Source organism: Ambystoma mexicanum, chromosome 5p, assembly GCF_040938575.1.
Source record: "Ambystoma mexicanum isolate Mex_15411 chromosome 5p, UKY_AmexF1_1, whole genome shotgun sequence".
Lineage (NCBI taxonomy): Eukaryota > Metazoa > Chordata > Amphibia > Caudata > Ambystomatidae > Ambystoma > Ambystoma mexicanum.
Window position 1 is genome coordinate 1,352,723,345 of NC_090930.1, and position 16,457 is coordinate 1,352,739,801.

General features: G+C 47.5%; 1 protein-coding gene across 1 annotated transcript in view; it reads left to right on the forward strand.

Annotated features, from left to right (window-relative positions):
• MARCHF6 (membrane associated ring-CH-type finger 6) overlaps positions 1 to 16,457 on the forward strand; it is a 2,224,824-nt gene that overhangs the window by 1,524,242 nt on the left and 684,125 nt on the right. The gene's annotated exons all lie outside the window — the stretch shown is intronic.

The window sequence follows — 16,457 nt, forward strand, 5'->3', positions numbered from 1 at the left end:
GCAAATGGAGGGGAATCCACTCTTGCTGTCGCGCACCCTCACCCGCACTCTTCGGTGATCGCCGCAGAATCACTCTATTGCAAGCCTCAGTCGTCTTCGGACACTTTGTCTTCTGCTCTTCTAGGCAAGGAGGAGAAGATCTTGGAGGCTTATGGAAAGGTTGTCTATTCTAACGCCTCACTGCACCTTCGTCAATCCAATGCAGACGCCATGCTGACAGCCGTTAATCTGAGGTTTTGGCGGGAAAAAGCTGACTTCCTCCCAGAACCTCTGGTACAGAGCCAAGCACGTTTCAAGGCGGGGCTGGCAGAAGCCAAAATGGTAGCCCAGGATATCATGGAGTCCACTGTGGCGCACATAGACAACTCAGGCCGTGCCATCTGCATCGCCACGGACAAGGACTGCTTGGCTACGGGCTACCGAGTTCAACCCGGACGTCCAGGAACGCATATTGGACCGTCCATTCGAGGGTGGCGACCTCTTTCATTCCACCACCGAGGAGGAGCTTGTTAAGAAGAACAGTTCCCAAACTGTGAAGTCCTTATCTATCCTCACGAAGGCCGCGCCCAAGATCTACACCAAGTCGCATCCACGCTCCGACAAGGGGCGGACCTTCAGAGGGTTCCGGGGCTTCCAGGAACGGAGGTCAAGACAGCTGGATTTTTCTCTGAGTCAGCACCGGCGCAAACAGCAGAAGGGATGGGGGAGGGGCAAAACCTTCTTTCAGTCCCCCACCTCAGCCCCAGCCTCGGAGGAAAAGAAGGCATGACGCGCCCCTTCGGATCCATGTGTCTCCGGTGGGGGGGCAGGCTTGCCCTTCACACACAGTCTTGGCGTCAGAGGTATGCGGACCCCTGGATCCTATCCGTAGTGTCCATGGGTTACCGCCTACTGGTTCCTCCTCTCCTCTCTCCTCCCCTCCACTCCAACAGATTGGGACAACAACTCTTTTGGCGGAAATTCGTTCGCTCGTAGAGAGCCAGGCAGTCGAAGAGGTTACAGCCTCCCAGCAGGGCATGGGCTTCTACTCCAGGATTTTTCGCCATACAAAAGAAGAAACAGGCTGGCCCGAGAGTTGTGTTGGACCTTTCCAACCTGAACCTCCCCCTCCCTCTTCCGAAATTCAAGATGGTTAAGCCAGCCCTTATTGCGGAGACACTGTGCAGGAGAGACTGGATGTGCTCCCTGGATCTGAAGGACACCTATCTACATGTCCCAATTTGGCAGCCTCCCTGATCCTTTTCTACGGTTCAACATCATAGACTTCCATTTCCGATAAAAGGTTCTACCCTTCAGCCCTCAGGGTCTTTACCAGACTGATGAATGCAGTGGTAGCCCTTCTCAAGGCCCAAGGTCACCATGTCTACCCGTACCTGGATGACTGGCTCGTCAGGGCGAGATCCCCGCAGGTGGTTCAGCACACTTCCTCCGCCCTCAATAAACACACTCCACGAACTGGGATTGTCCATCAATCTCAAGAAGTCACAGCTGCAGCCTACGCAGTCTGACTTTTCTAGGCTCATCTGGTACACGGGCTCAGAGTTTTTCCCTCAGAGGGCAAGATCACAGCCATCTGGAGGGCCCCAGGTCACTTTCTCAGCAGAGAAGTGACCTCGGCTTGGTGGTACCAGCATGTCTTGGGTATCATGGCGGTGTTCCTACTGGCAGTACTTCACACAAGGCTCAAAATGAGGAGATTGCAGCAGCACCTAGCAGCCTCATGGCATCAGGAGCTGGGAGTCCAAGCGGAGCTTGTCAGCATTCCTCCCTTTCTCCACCAGGACCTTGTCTGGTGGTCCATGGACTGCAACCTGCAGACAGGCAGGCCCTTCCGGCAAGCAGCACCGCAAGTGACCATCACCATGGATTCCTCCTTGGAAGGTTGGGGGGCTACCCTGGACAACCACAGCGTCCATGGAGTCTGGTCCCTCCAGGAGCACGAGGCCCATATCAATTGGCTAGAGCTGAAAGTTATCTGGTTCGCTCTCAAAGCGTTTCTGCCGCTTATCAGTGGCAAGAAGATCATCATTCAAATGGACAATTTCATCAGCATGTATTACATCAACAAGCAGGGTGGCACCAGGTCCCCTCCTCTGTGCAGCCTAGCGGTCAGCATTTGGGAATGGGCACAACATTTACTTGAGCGCAATCCACCTCCCTGGAGAGTCCAACCTGAAGACGGACCGCCTCAGCAGGCTGGGAGCGGACAATTACCAATTGCAATTAAATGATCATGTCCTGCTGGGGCTCTTCAGCAGATGGGGGCATCCTCAGGTGGATCTTTTCGCCACCTGGTACAACAAGAAGGGCCCTCAGTTTGAGGCTTGGCAGGGACAGGGCCCCAGCTCCCGGGACGACGCCTTGCAGTTACAGTGGAACAGCATGACAGCATAGGCATTTCCTCCCACTCCTGGTTCACAGGGTGATCTGCAAGATAAGAGAATCACGTCACCTCAGCATCATTCTGATAGCTGATTGGTGGCCTGCGAGACCATGGTTCTCGGAGCTGCTCAGCCTCTTGGACAAGCCTCCCATTCAGTTACCATTGGGCCCAGCTCACCGTCTATCTCAGCAGGGAGGCAGGGTCATCCACCCCGGCCCGCAGAAGTTGGCCCTGGCAGCGTGGTTCCTGAGCAGGTCACACTAAAACATCTGCGGCTGTCACAGGCTAACCTAGACATCATACAGGGTGCTAGGAGCGATGCTACTAGGAGCCAGTACAAAACTAGGTTTTGCCACTGGGCAGAATCGAAGGAGGTGGACCCACTTACTTGCACGTTGGACGATGTGCTATCCTTCTCTGCGCACCTCGCACACTCAGGAGTGCAAATAGACACATGCCGTACCTATCTGGCAGCCATAGGCGCCTACCGGAACTCGGAGGAGGAAGTTTTCTCTTTCTTCAACCCGGCTGTTAAGTGACATCTGGTGGGCCTCACCAGGCTCTACCCGCCTATCAAGAAACCACACCCGGTGGGACCTCAATGTAATGTTGGGCATCCTGGTGTACAAACCTTTGGAACCAATGGCGTCCCCGGACATCTGGCTTGTCACCATTAAGACAGCTCTCTTGGTGGGTATTACATCTGCAAGTAGGGTTAGCAAAATCCAGGCACTGTTGGCTTCAGAACCGTACACTACTTTTTACAGAGATAAGGTGGTCCTGAGAACGCAGTGCGCATTCTTACCTAAAGTAGTCTCTTCGTTCCACTTAAATGAGGAATTAGTGTTACCTACTTTCTTTGCGGATCCTAAGGATGAGGCGCAAAGGGTCTTGCACTGTCTTGATGTTAGGCACGCTCTGAAATTCTATCTGGACAGGACCAAGAGCGTCCGCTAGTCAGAGGCTCCCTTTGTCATCTTTGAGGAGGGGGGGGGTGTCAAGGCCGGGTTATCAGGCTTCCAAAGTCTCTATTGCAAGGTGGATGTTTTCGGCCATCAAGGTGGCCTATGAGGGCCAGCACAAACCTCTTCCAGCGAACATGCATGTCCACTCTGTCAGAGCCAAGGCCACCACGGTTGCATTTCAGAGACACGTTCCGTGGTAGGTCATCAGCAGGGTGGCCGCATGGGCCACTCCATCGGCCTTCTGCAAGCACTACTGTTTGGATGCCGGCTCTAAGTCAGACGCGGCTTTCGGACAGGCAGTACTAAGGAACTTGTTTTCTTACGGAGGATCACCTCTCCACCATGGGGCTACATTCAGTTGTAATCGCCCATGCAGTATGAAGGAAAGGGGACGGGATGTAGGAGTAATTATAAGTTACTTACCATCGTGACTAAAGTACTCCTAGTCCATAATCCCCTTTCCTCCTCACGTCCCACCATACTACCCCCCCCCCTAATAAAACTGGTGTCATTAGGCAATGGTAATATTGTCGAAACGTCAATGGGGACTGAGGATTGGCGCTGGTGGGCAGAGTCTGGGGAGCACATGCTCCCAAGGCCGCGTCCCGCACACCTCTAAATTTAAAGGGGTAGAAGGTTTTTTTCTGGTGAAAAAGGTTCCATCTCCCGTCCCTAGCGAGAGATGCCCATGCAGTATGGAGGAAAGGGGACTATGGACGAGGAGTACTTTAGTCACTATGGTGAGTAACGTATAATTTCTCATCTCTCCTCCGCTCCCACAGATTAGGACAACAACTCAGTTGGTGGATATGTGCTTTCTCGTAGAGAGTCAGACAGTGGAGGAGGTCCCAGCCTCCCAGCGAGGTCCTTTCCACCTTGAACCTTTCCTTCCCTCTTCAAAAGTTCAAGATGGTTACCCCAGCACGTTTAGCAGAGACATTGTGCACGAGAGACTCAATGTCCTCCCTGGATCTGAAGGATGCCTACCTACACGTCCCGATCAGGCAACCCCATCGGTCCTTGCTGAGGTTCAGGATCGTAGGTTTTCAGTTCCAATCCAAGCTTCTACCCTTCAACCTCATTTCGGCCCCAAGGGTCTTTACAAGACTGATGAACGCGGTGGCAGCCCTGCTCAGGGCCAGGGTCACCACGTCTATCCATGCCTAGATGACTGGCTTGTCAGGGCAAGGACTCGGGAGGCAGTCCACCACACTGCTTCCGCCCTCATGAATTGACTACACGTGTTGGGATTTTCCATCAATCTCAAGAAGTCACAGCTGGAGCCCACGCAGAGTCTAACGTTGATGGGCCTCATCTGGAATACAAGCTCTGATTAAATATTCCCCTCAGAGGACAAGATCACAGCCATCAAGAGTGCCACAGGGCATTTTCTCAGCAGAGCAGTGACCTTAGCATTGTAGTACCAACACCTCTTGGGCATCGTGGCGGCCTGTCTCCTGGCAGTGCCGCACACAAGGCTCAAAATGAGGTAATTGCAGTTGCACTTTGCAACCTCCTGGACTCAGGAGAAGGGTTCCCAGGCGGAGCTGGTTAGTATTCCACTTCATCTCCACCAGGACCTAGTCTGGTGGAGCACGGACGACAACCTGCCGATAGGCAGGGCCTTTCGTCAACCAACACCGCAGGTTACCATCACCAGACTCATCCGTAGAGTGCTGGGGAGCTACCTTGGACAGCCACAGTGTCCATGAGGTTGGGGGAAGGGGGAATGGTCCCGTCATCAGCAGGTAGCCCACATCAACTGGCTTGAGTTGATGGCCATCTGGCTTGCTCTCAAAGCCTTCCTCCTGATGATCAGTGGCATGACTATCCTCATTCAAACGGACAGCTCCACCAGGATGTATTACATCAACAAGCAGTGTCGCACCAGGTCTCCTCCCCTCTGCACTCTAGCAGTCAACCTTTGGGAGTGTGCTCAGGTGAGAAAAATGCACCAGGTAGCAATTCACCTCCCAGGGGAGTCCAACCTGGAGGCGGACATGCTCAGCAGGTTGGGTGCGGACAACTACAAATGGCAGTTGGACGAACAGGTCCTTCAGGGGATCTTCGACAGATGGGGTAATTCTCAGGTGGATCTCTTTGCTACCTGGTCCAACAGGAGGTGCCCCCAGTTCACGTCCTGGCAGGGACAGGGCTGGGACTGTCTGGGCGACGCAATGCAGATGAACGTGTATGCCTTCCCTCCCACACCCCTGGTCCACAGGATAATCTGCAAGATCCGGGAGGTCCGTCACCTGTGTATCATCCTGGTAAACGCCATGGTTCTCGAAACTTCTCAGACTGTCGGATCAGGCCTGGTGCACCTTCCGCTGGGCCCAGCTCACCTACTCGCACAGCAGGGAGGCACGTTTATCCACCCGCCCCTCTGAAGTTAGCCGTCGCAGCGTGGTTCCTTAACAGGTCACACTAAGGCATCTGCAACTGTCGCAGGCTAACCTAGACATTATAGAAGGCGCTAGAAGCAATGCTACCAGGAGCCAGTACAAAAGCAAGTGGACTAGGATTTGTCACTGGCCAGAATCAAAGGAGGTTGATCCATTGACCTGCACATTGGATGACGTGCTATCCTTCTCTGCACACACCGCCCACTCAGGGGTGCAGGTAGACGCATGCCGCACCTATCTGGTGACCTTCAGAGCCTACCGGAACTTGGAGAAGGAGGTATTTTCATCCTCTAATCTGATGATTAAAGACACTTGGCGGCACTGACCAGGCTTTACCAGCCTATCAAGAAGCCACACTGAGTGTGGGAGCTCAACGTGGTCTTGGGCGCCTTGGTGCCTAAACCATTCGAACCTATGGCTTCCGCGGACATCAGGCTAGTCACCATTAAGACAGCCCTCCTGGTGGGCCTTAAATCCACACGCAGGGTCAGTGAAATCCAGGCACCGGTGGCTTCAGAGCCTTATACTACTTTTCATAAGGACAAGATGGTACTTAGAGCCCAACCCACATTCTTACCTAAGGTGGTCTCCTATTTTCACCGGAATGAGGAGATAGTGCTACCTACTTTCTTCGCGGACCCTAAAGATGACGCTCAGAGGGTACTGCACTGTCTAGATATCGGGCGTGCTCGCAAATTCTACCTGGAAAGAACCAAGAGCTTCCGCAAATCAGATGCTCTTTGTCACCATCGGTGGGTCAAAGCGCGGCTATCAGGCTTCCAAGGCCTCCATAGTAAGGTGGATGGTTACGGCCATCAAGGAGGCATACGAGGGGCAGCACAAACGTCTTCTAGCAAATATGCATGCTCATGCTATCAGAGCTAAGGCCACAGCGGTTGCTTTCCAGAGGCATGTCCTGTGGCTGGTCATCGGCAAGGCGGCTACATGGGCTACGCCCTCGGCCTTCTGCAAGCACTACTGCTTGGATGCCAGCTCCAGGTTGGATGCAACATTTGGTCAGGCAGTGTTAAACTGCTTGTTTTCTTAAGAGGTGAAACTCTCCACCCTGGGGCTACATTCAGTTGTAATCGCCCATACAGTATGGAGGAAAGCGACGGGATGTAGGAGTAATTATAAGTTACTCACTGTAGTGACTAACATACTCCTACTCCATAGTCCCCTTTTCTCCATACGTCCCACCATCCTCCCCCCTAATAGAACTAGTGTCATTAGGCATTGGTAATGTTGTCGATGCGTCAAAGGAGACTGAGGAGTGGTGCCGGTGGGAGGAGTCGGGGGAGCACATGCTCACAGGGCCACGCCACGGCTCACATCTACATTTATAGGTGAATATGATTTTTCTGGTGAAAAAGGTTCCATCTCCCGTCCCTAACGAGGGATGCCCATACAGTATGGAGGAAAGTGGACTATGGAATAGGAGTAAGTTAGTCACTACAGTGTTTAATTTATCATTTCTCTTGGAATACACCTGAGGTGTTTTCCTTTTTTACTGCACCTAGCCCATCGAGGATTGCAGTGGCTGCTGTTAAGGGATACTTAGCCTTGTTATCGATATTCAAATGCATGCCGGAACAAGACACTTAATTTAAGATGCCTTTAGCAATCCAATTACTGAAAGATCTAACAAATACTTTCCCGCCGGTCCCTTTTCTGCTTCCGTCCTGGGATTTTTACCTGCTACTTACTTTTCTGGTGGTTTTGGCTTTTGAGCCACTCCATTCCTGGCTTTCATGTTACTAACGTGGGAAGCCATCTACTTAGTGGCTATCCCTTCTGCTTGCAGGGTTAGTGAAGTGTTAAGATGGATTTCTAAACTCTGACCTGGTGGGCAGAGGTTTAGAAGGCCAGCCTAGTTTCTTGGTACAGGGTAACCTTCTGGACAAGCCAGACCAATCAAGGTAGCATTGGCGGTAGTCAAGACTAGGTCCCAGGAGGGGTGGGGGTGATTGAAAGCCCACAATGAGCACACACAGTAAACAACACTACAAATTACTCTGTCAGATATATACATCAAAAATACATATACATTTATTAAAGGCCTTTTAAATGAAACCCAAAGCAAATATCAGCAGTAAGAACTTAAACTAACACAACACTACTATGGAACATACATACAGTTACCAATGGCCTATAGTAATAGTGCACAGTAAGGGTCTACAACCTGTGAAGAAAGAGAGCAAACAGTGCAAATATACTTTAGGCAGTCCTTCACTTTATCAACCCTAACTGAGAGGCAGTACAAACCCTACGATGAGTGGAGCCTTATGCTCAAAAGTACTTTCGGATGCAGATGCACACAATCGTCCGGTTGGTCAAGAACAGGGTCTCTTGCGGGGGCTGTAGCAGCTCAGGAAGGCGGGTGAGGCAGTGAAGAATAAGTTCCCACTATTCGAGGTGGGTCTCCCCAAGAGGGCAGAACAGGATCTAAGAGTTGGGAATAGCTCCGTAGCACAGGCTACCTCGATAAAGAAGAGTGGCCCTCAGGGGACGTGAAAATGGATGGAGTGCCAGCGGTCACCGGTAAGGGTTGCCACTACTCACTGACCCTCGCCGCACTCCGGACCAAACTGCGGCAGTCGAGTCCACTTCAGTTGCAAGTTCAAATTCTGCAATTGTGTGTTTCTGCGACTTTCAACGGCTGAGTTCCAGGGATGATTCTGTGGCGGGACAGTGGTGATTTCTCCGCTACTGATGAAGGGATCAGCTCGAATCCACTGCAGCTCGTTTCAGGGCACAGCAGCAGGGCACCCTCGAAGTTCGTCACCACGACTGGGCGTCACAGTGAGTGCGTGTAATCTGGTTCAGGCGTCCTCTCCTAATGCCAGACCTAGGGTGCCCAGGTGTATGAAACTCAGCTGGAGAGTGTGCCTTATGCCCAGTGCTTACGATCTCCAAAATCTCAAGTGTCAACTCGAGATAGCGGCAGTTCCAGGGCAAAGGTCATGTGCAAGCAGGTCAGTTCACTTGTTGGCCTAGGAATCCTTCGAAATGGCATGCTTGCGGGTTAAGCTAGAGGTGCCGTGAATAGTTCTTCTAAGTTCGATCAGAAACAGAGGGGTCCAGTGGGTCAACAGTGGGTTCAGAGTGCCAAACCTTCCAGCGCATCACCAGCGGTTCCTCGACTTGGCTTCTTGGTTACAGGATACGTGGATTCTATCCTGAGTTCGAGAAGAACTCAAGAGATCAACCTGGTATGGGTGGTTGGGGGTCTTCTCTTATCCAGAATCTCCTTTGCGCGAAAACTAAGAGGACCCAATGATAGATCTGCTCACGTGCAGCAATCACGGATCACAGTGGTCCCAATTATTCCCAGCACACCAGACATCCTGGCACCCTGGATGTGTATTGGAACTAGACAGTCCAGGCCACATCATGAAGGCACGCACACAAGGCATGCAGAAGTCCACAAAAGCTTTGGTTTGCGCTGGATTCTGCATGACCGAATAAGGGTTTTCCCGGGTCTGCTGGATCTGGGGAAGGCGAAGGGACCAGATTGCCAAAGGACAAAACAAAGGACGTCCAGGGCCAAATGCGGTAAATGCAATATGGACCACAGGAAAGGGTTAAACATATATGTAAAATAACAGCTGCCACCAGCTTTGTCCAAGGCACACGTGTACTTCTACCAGAAAATCCTTTGAAGGTGTCTAGGGCCTTAAAAATGAAAGGAAGACCCCAGCGCACTGTACTGTAAGGTACCGTGTGCACCGTTAACATGTTGCTAAAAACTAGCAACAAAGTGAAATACTAAGGGAAACAGAGTCTTTGTTAGGCAGAATCCTGTGCAGTGCCCTTAGGGACCACTACACCCGATTAAGACCACAGGTGGCAATACAAGTTTTACCTTTGGTACAAACCTGTACTACTAAGTTATAGTGGTAGCAGTAGCAGAGCAGCCAGGCTTATCTCAAGAGTATATGAGCAGTAGCAGAGATTACACAAAGGGACCACAATTACTTTGACTCAAGCAAACACTGACTCAAGGTTTCAGGTAAAAATAAAAGTACATTTATTTTTAAACCATCAGTTATAAACACAATACCTCTATTAAACTTTAAACAAAACCACACGTTAAATATACTACAACTAACCAATTCACTTTGTACAGTAAGTCACAAGGTATGAACCGGTGTTATGAACAAAACACAATACCGCGGATATGATTGTGATCACTTTTTGACAGTTCGGTCTACTAAATAAACGCGTATCCGTGACATGAAATGCTACCGGGGCAAAAACACACTTAGCACCTGAGATACCCAGAGGGAGTTGCAGGCAAAAATCACAGGCAATATTTAGGTTAGGCAGACCGTATCGAGAAACACTCAAACAGGAGTTCAAAAGTCAAAGGGTCAGAGCCAGGTTTAAGTGACACCGGAGACCTGTGCCGAAGATCACACCGTTAGACAGTTCACGATTCGGTGTAGCCAAAAAGTACTTGGATATTGTCTATGTTCGGAAGCAAAAGTTATAAGAAGGAGAGAAGACGAGGACGAGCCTTGAGGATGAAGAAAAGGGATTCACCCAGTTTCCTCGAGTAGAACACAGTACCTTATTCCAACGATGCAGCTGGTGCCCTGGCAGTTGTTCCTGTTGGTTTCCCGCAGACCCACGATTCCTGGAGCTTCGTTGTGAAGGAGGACGTCTGAAGGGGGTCTGCACTACACAGGGATGAAGCCGGCAGCAGCGACAACGCAAAAGGTGTGCTCCTTAAAAACAGGAGAGGCTCAGCAGGTGGCTATCCAGACCACTACAGCAGTGTGCAGCGATTTCGACCACGGCAGAGATCTCTGGCTGAAGAAGATGAGCTGGTAATCCCCACCAGGCTCAAGGGAAGAAGACTCCAGACTGGATCTTCTCTTAGTCGTCGAAGGGAAGTTAGCTCAGGACTGCAGCAGGGCTTCACCGGGATGGGGTAGTTGCAGCAGCCGTCGTTCTTTCCACTTCTCTTCGGTTCCTTGTAGTTCCAGAGGCGACTCTGACATCTAGCCCAAGTGACCTGCCTTTTATGCGCAAAACCCCCATTCACACAGCCTGGCTGTCGATCACGCAGCAGGGGGGTTGTCCAGCCCGGACAACCACCTCAGCCAATCATGGCAAAGTGCGACTTGGGTTTCCTAGGATACCCTGTGCAGGTGGTGACTACACCCCTTCCCCACATTCAGTCTACCTAGACACCCAGGCGCCAAGAGGAGGGCTTCTCTGCAGAAGCCCGCCAAAAGAAGGTTAACAAAGAAGGCAAACCTAGTTTGCCGCGCAAAGTAAAACACAAGAAGGACTTTAACAAAAAGAAATGGTGTTGTAGTAACATGTACGTTGACTACAATAGACAAATTCATCTTGGTGAATGTATATAACCTGCCTGGTGGAAAATTCAATAGGGAAAACTTTCACACACTAACCAAAGTACTGAGAGAATATGGAAATAAATTACCAGTGATCATAGTCGGAGATTTAAATACCAAGCTCAGATATGAGTCTGAATTCACCGACTCTGAATGTAAGTCCGAACCAGTTAGAACAGATCCCTTGAAAAAGGAAGTAAAAGATTGGATCTCCCTATTAAACAAATATCAACTACTCATTTTGAATGGTAATACCCTAGGCGACACCGTGCTATTACCCACTCGCATATGTGAAAACAGTATGACAACTATTGATTACATGATTGTAAATAAAAAAGCAAGAATGCTCATATGCGACATGGCAATAGGATGCAGAGAGGAAAGCGATCACATGCCTCTCTATCTCTGCCTAATAGACACAAATATACATAACAATGTATACCATATGAACGGTGATATAGAGGTAAATGAGGCGGGAAACCGTATAAAATAGAACCTGCAAAATATCGAGAAAGGCAATGAGATCGCTAAACAATTATTGTAAATCTTTATAGGCAAATTTAATAATGACCTGAATGACAACATGCATGATATGCTCAGTGACTTTGCCTCCATGACAGAAACAATTAAAACATCGGTCATGGAAAAAAGAAAACACATAACAGTTAGAGAAAAATGGAATCAGACGCATAATAAGTGTTTTGACAATGAGATACATAACGAAAAGAAAAAGCTTAGAGATGGTATCAAAATACTTATAAATGAGCGGGCCATAGATGCTACTTATCAGATACAGACACTCAAACGGCAGTATAAGTATTGGTTGATAAATCACCAAAATAAGAAACACGAAGGACTATGGTTGAAATTGGCGCACGCTTGGAAAAACAGAAACCGTACAGAAATGTGGAACATTATATATTGTAAAAAAGAAGTCTCTCTCCCAATTAACTGTGTACCTGAAAGTCTATGGGTTACCCATGATAAAAGTACATTGGGAACCCTATTAAGTGAAGAAAATGTGATAGCGACTGTTCCATCTGTATGGAAATGTACTATGACTGTAATTACGCTGGCCAACATCATAAAAAGATTGCCAAAGTCAAGAGCAGCTGGACCTGATCGTACCTGTAATGCTCTATTACAAAAGGCCCCTGATCTATGGGCTAGAGTGCTACTCATTCTATTTAAATGGATTGGGAGCCATGGGAAGCTCCCCGAGTCATGGAAAAATAGTATGATACTACCTATATACAAGAAAGGACCACGTAAAGATCATGTTAAGTATAGAATGCTGGCCTTGCTCGACATCCTGGCTAAAATATTTGCTAAGATCCTGCTAATTGATCTAAATCAAGGATATCCAAATGTGAAATTTTGCCTGATAATCAATCTGGCTTTAGAGCAGGCTCATCAACCACACACAACATAGTTAACTTAGTAACTGCAATAGAATATTCACGTAAGGTACGTGGATTGTCTGTATATGTTGGATTTATAGATTTTTCTGTGGCATTTGATACCATTACTCTAAGTAAGCTATGGGCCAAGCTTAATAAATGGGGAATACCTCCTGGGTTATTGTATATATGATACAACTGTTATACACTGACACATCCGTCCGAGTTCGTATGGATCTTGAAGGAAGGCTTTCTGATGGGATATCAACAGTTCGTGGAGTCAAACAAGGCTGTACATTAGCAGCCACACTTTTTAATTTATACCTGGCAGACTTTCTAAATGAGGTCAGCAATAGTCAGATTCTTGACATCAAGATTGGCACAGCTAAACTTGGGTGGCTAGGTTACACAGACGATCTTGTATTAATCGAATATACACCCAAGGGCCTCCAAGTAAAACTAGATGAGTTTGTAAAGTTTGCCAATAAGAATGATCTAGTTCTTAATACTGATAAAACAAAAGTGATGAAGTTTGACCCCAAAAATCTGACTAGAAATCATAAAACAAAATGGATGATTGAACTGAGACAGCTTGAGGTTGTAAATGAGTACAAATATCTAGGAGTGGTCATAGATAATAAGCTTGACTGGAAAAAGCATTGGTATGAAACAAAGAGAAAATGCATGATAGCCACCATGGCCCTAAGTAAATGTATTGGTGCTCAAGGAAATATTTCTGTGAATACTGTGGTTACCCTATACTCTACCAAAATATTTTCCTGTTTACTTTATGGAGCGGAAATATGGGGAAGCTTCTTTAAAAAAGAGTTGAAAGTATTTGAAGCAAAAATGCTTAAGATCTTACTGAGGATGCCTAGAAATGTGTCTAATGAATATCTATTGTTAGAATGTGGACTAACTAGTGTGAACAGTCGTATAGAATTAATGGTGGCCATGCTATATGTGAAGCTGTACCGACTCTCCAATGGCACATTTGTGATAAAGGTTATGGATCAATATGTTAGATCTACAACCAAACAGAATTTTGTCACCATAAACAAGTGGAACAAGATCTATGATAAGTGGACAAAAAGTGACAAAGACGATTGGCTGTTGTTCTCTATTGCACAGATTAAGCTCAAACTAAAAAGGCTAATCGGTAAACAAGATAAAGAACAGATGATAGTGAATTTGAGTGAAAAAGTAAACAGTGGTCCCTTCCTTAAACAATTGATGTGCAGGGAAGGTTTACCCACCTATCAGTATGCATTCCCAGAGAGTAACACGATTAGATGGTATCTAAAATTAAAATTTAACATTTGTAATACACTAGCCATACTAGGTGCAAAAAACGGTATCCACAAGAACTTTCAATACTGTAGATTATGTGGGATCAACACTCTGGAAACCGCCTACCACATTATATGCGAATGTGAAAGTCTCGAGGAAATGCGTAGAAAATGTTTAATGAAATATACTAACAATACTTTCATGTGCAAGATGTCTGAAATGTGGCTGAGTCTTATGGCTGGAAACAATATGAATTTAATATTTTATTTGATGAAGTGTTTTGTGAAAATGTAGAGATCTTAACTGAATTATCAAATGGTGCTTTAAAATTTTTATAGAGATAGTTTTAATTAGAGAAGTCAAAGTGTAAGAAGTATAATATGCCTTGAGATAATGTTGTGATTTTATGTACTATATATGTAAAACTGTAATTGTTATACGTATATAAAATAAATAAATACATAAAAAAGAAATGGCGAATAAACCCAACCGGAGCCAAAAGAAAGACGATTTGGTCAAGCGGGTTTATGTTCGAGGCTAATATAATAGCCAAGAACAGTACCACGTTTATCTAATATAATCGTGGTAGAAAGGTTAGGGTAGATACCACTGCCACCAGCCAAGTCTAAATGTTAAAAGAGCAAAACAATGCTCAGGGAGGTACAGACAGAAAAGGGGTACAGATTAGCCCTTTCCAGTACTCCATGTAAGATGGGGTGTACTGGGTCTATGGTAAAAATGACTATGTAAAGTAAATGGTGACTTTACCTTTCTCTGGGGGACAGTAGTCAGCCCCAGTGAAATGGAGTAAGAGGGAAGTCTAAAAGACAACCCTGGGTTACTACACTAAAGGTGCTGTGTAACCCACACAAGAAGAGGGGCACTTGGAGTGGTGTGCTCCAGTGCCCAAGATCACACGAGTAACAACACATAGGCCAAAACACATGTAAGAGTGGAATAAGGATGTACACTCTTACCAGCTGAAACAAATAAACTCCAGAAATCCAGAAAAGCTGCTGGGGGACTCAGTAGGTGAGGGGAATCAGCCCTAGAAGGAGGATTCTCCCTAACAGTCTTCCAGTACTGAGTGACTGTCTTTAAGGGCGTGTCAGTTTCCCCATTACAAAGTGAGCCAGTGGAGTACAGCAGAAGGCTGGGCTCCATTGGAAAAAGTCAGGCTCGGATGATCAGACAACAGCAAAAAGTTGGGGGGTTCACAACTGGAGGGAAAATTACACATAAATGGAAATTTTCCTAACAGGAAGTACAAGCCCTTTCCTGCAAGCAACCATTCACCGTATTCTCCAAGGGGAAGGTTGTTTTGAGGGTATCCGAATTTCATTTATCTCAAAATATAACACTACCGGCTTTCTACCCCCCCCTAACTCAACCTCCCCCCCTCCTCACCCTTCTAAGGATGAAGAGAGATTGCACAGGCTTGACCCGAAAAGAACACTTGGCTTTTACTTCGCAAGAATGGCAAATATCAGACCAGATGATCTGCTATTAATTGGCTATACTGGGAAAATCTGTGAGCAAGCAGACTCTTTCAAGATAGATTATCCTATGCATTTCAGAGTGCTGCTCCATTGTTGGGAGGGACGTCCATGATCATCTTAAGATCACATTCCACCAAGGGAGTGGCAACTACTTCAGCTGTACAAAGAGATGTACCAGTGCAGGAGATTTGCAATGCCACAACGTGGTCCTCCATACGTTTTCAAAACACTATTGCTTATGTACCCTTTCTGGTCAGGGTACTCGATTTGGAAGAGCGGTTCAGAACAACCGGAGGAAAGATACCTCGGTCAAATGCGTTTGTCTTGATAGCAAGACAATGCAGCGCAACACAGGTTCGAATCCTGACCCCGTGCTTAGAAACCACTTGTTCGTATTAAATGCGTTATAAAAGAACATTTGTAATTATAACAACATAATGTGTTAAACCGTCATAGGAATCCTCTTCTCCCACCTCCATCTTAAAATAAACTGCAGTGGGAGTCTAGATGAGGAATCTGTGGGAGGGCACAATTCATTAGAAGGACAAATTACTTACTCATCGCCCTCCCAGCCTACCCCGACGACAGTGAGCAAATTCTCATTTCTTCTTTCTTTCAACGCCCATACAGGGTTACATTACTCTCCTCAAGATGGCTGAGCATGGAGACAGGAAAAACTAGGAACCTGAGGTAACGGGCCATGGAGCATGCTATATATACCATTATCAAAGTTGCATGTGGACACAGGAATGGAAATCCTACAGGGACTTTGACGCTAATGCCGCACAGCACCTCCTGCTGTTGGAAAACAGGATACGAATATCGAAGATGAGGAATCCGTGGGAGGAACATCCATCAGAATGCAAATTACCAGGGGCAAGTAATTTGTTTTATCCATAATTCAAGCTAGAGTCCCCCCTTTCCCCTCCCAATTCCACCAATGGTAAGGATGTGCACCATTCAGACTGGCAAGGACAGCCACCGCCTATGCCCATTAGCAGACACACTTTGGACATAATATGAACTGGTACTACACAGTGTCAACACCCACAAACCAATTCTGATATTCCTGGGAAAACTGAGGCTTTGCACTTGGAAAGGCCGTACCCTACATGGCAAATCCGGCCCCGAGAGGGCAGGATGAGGGCC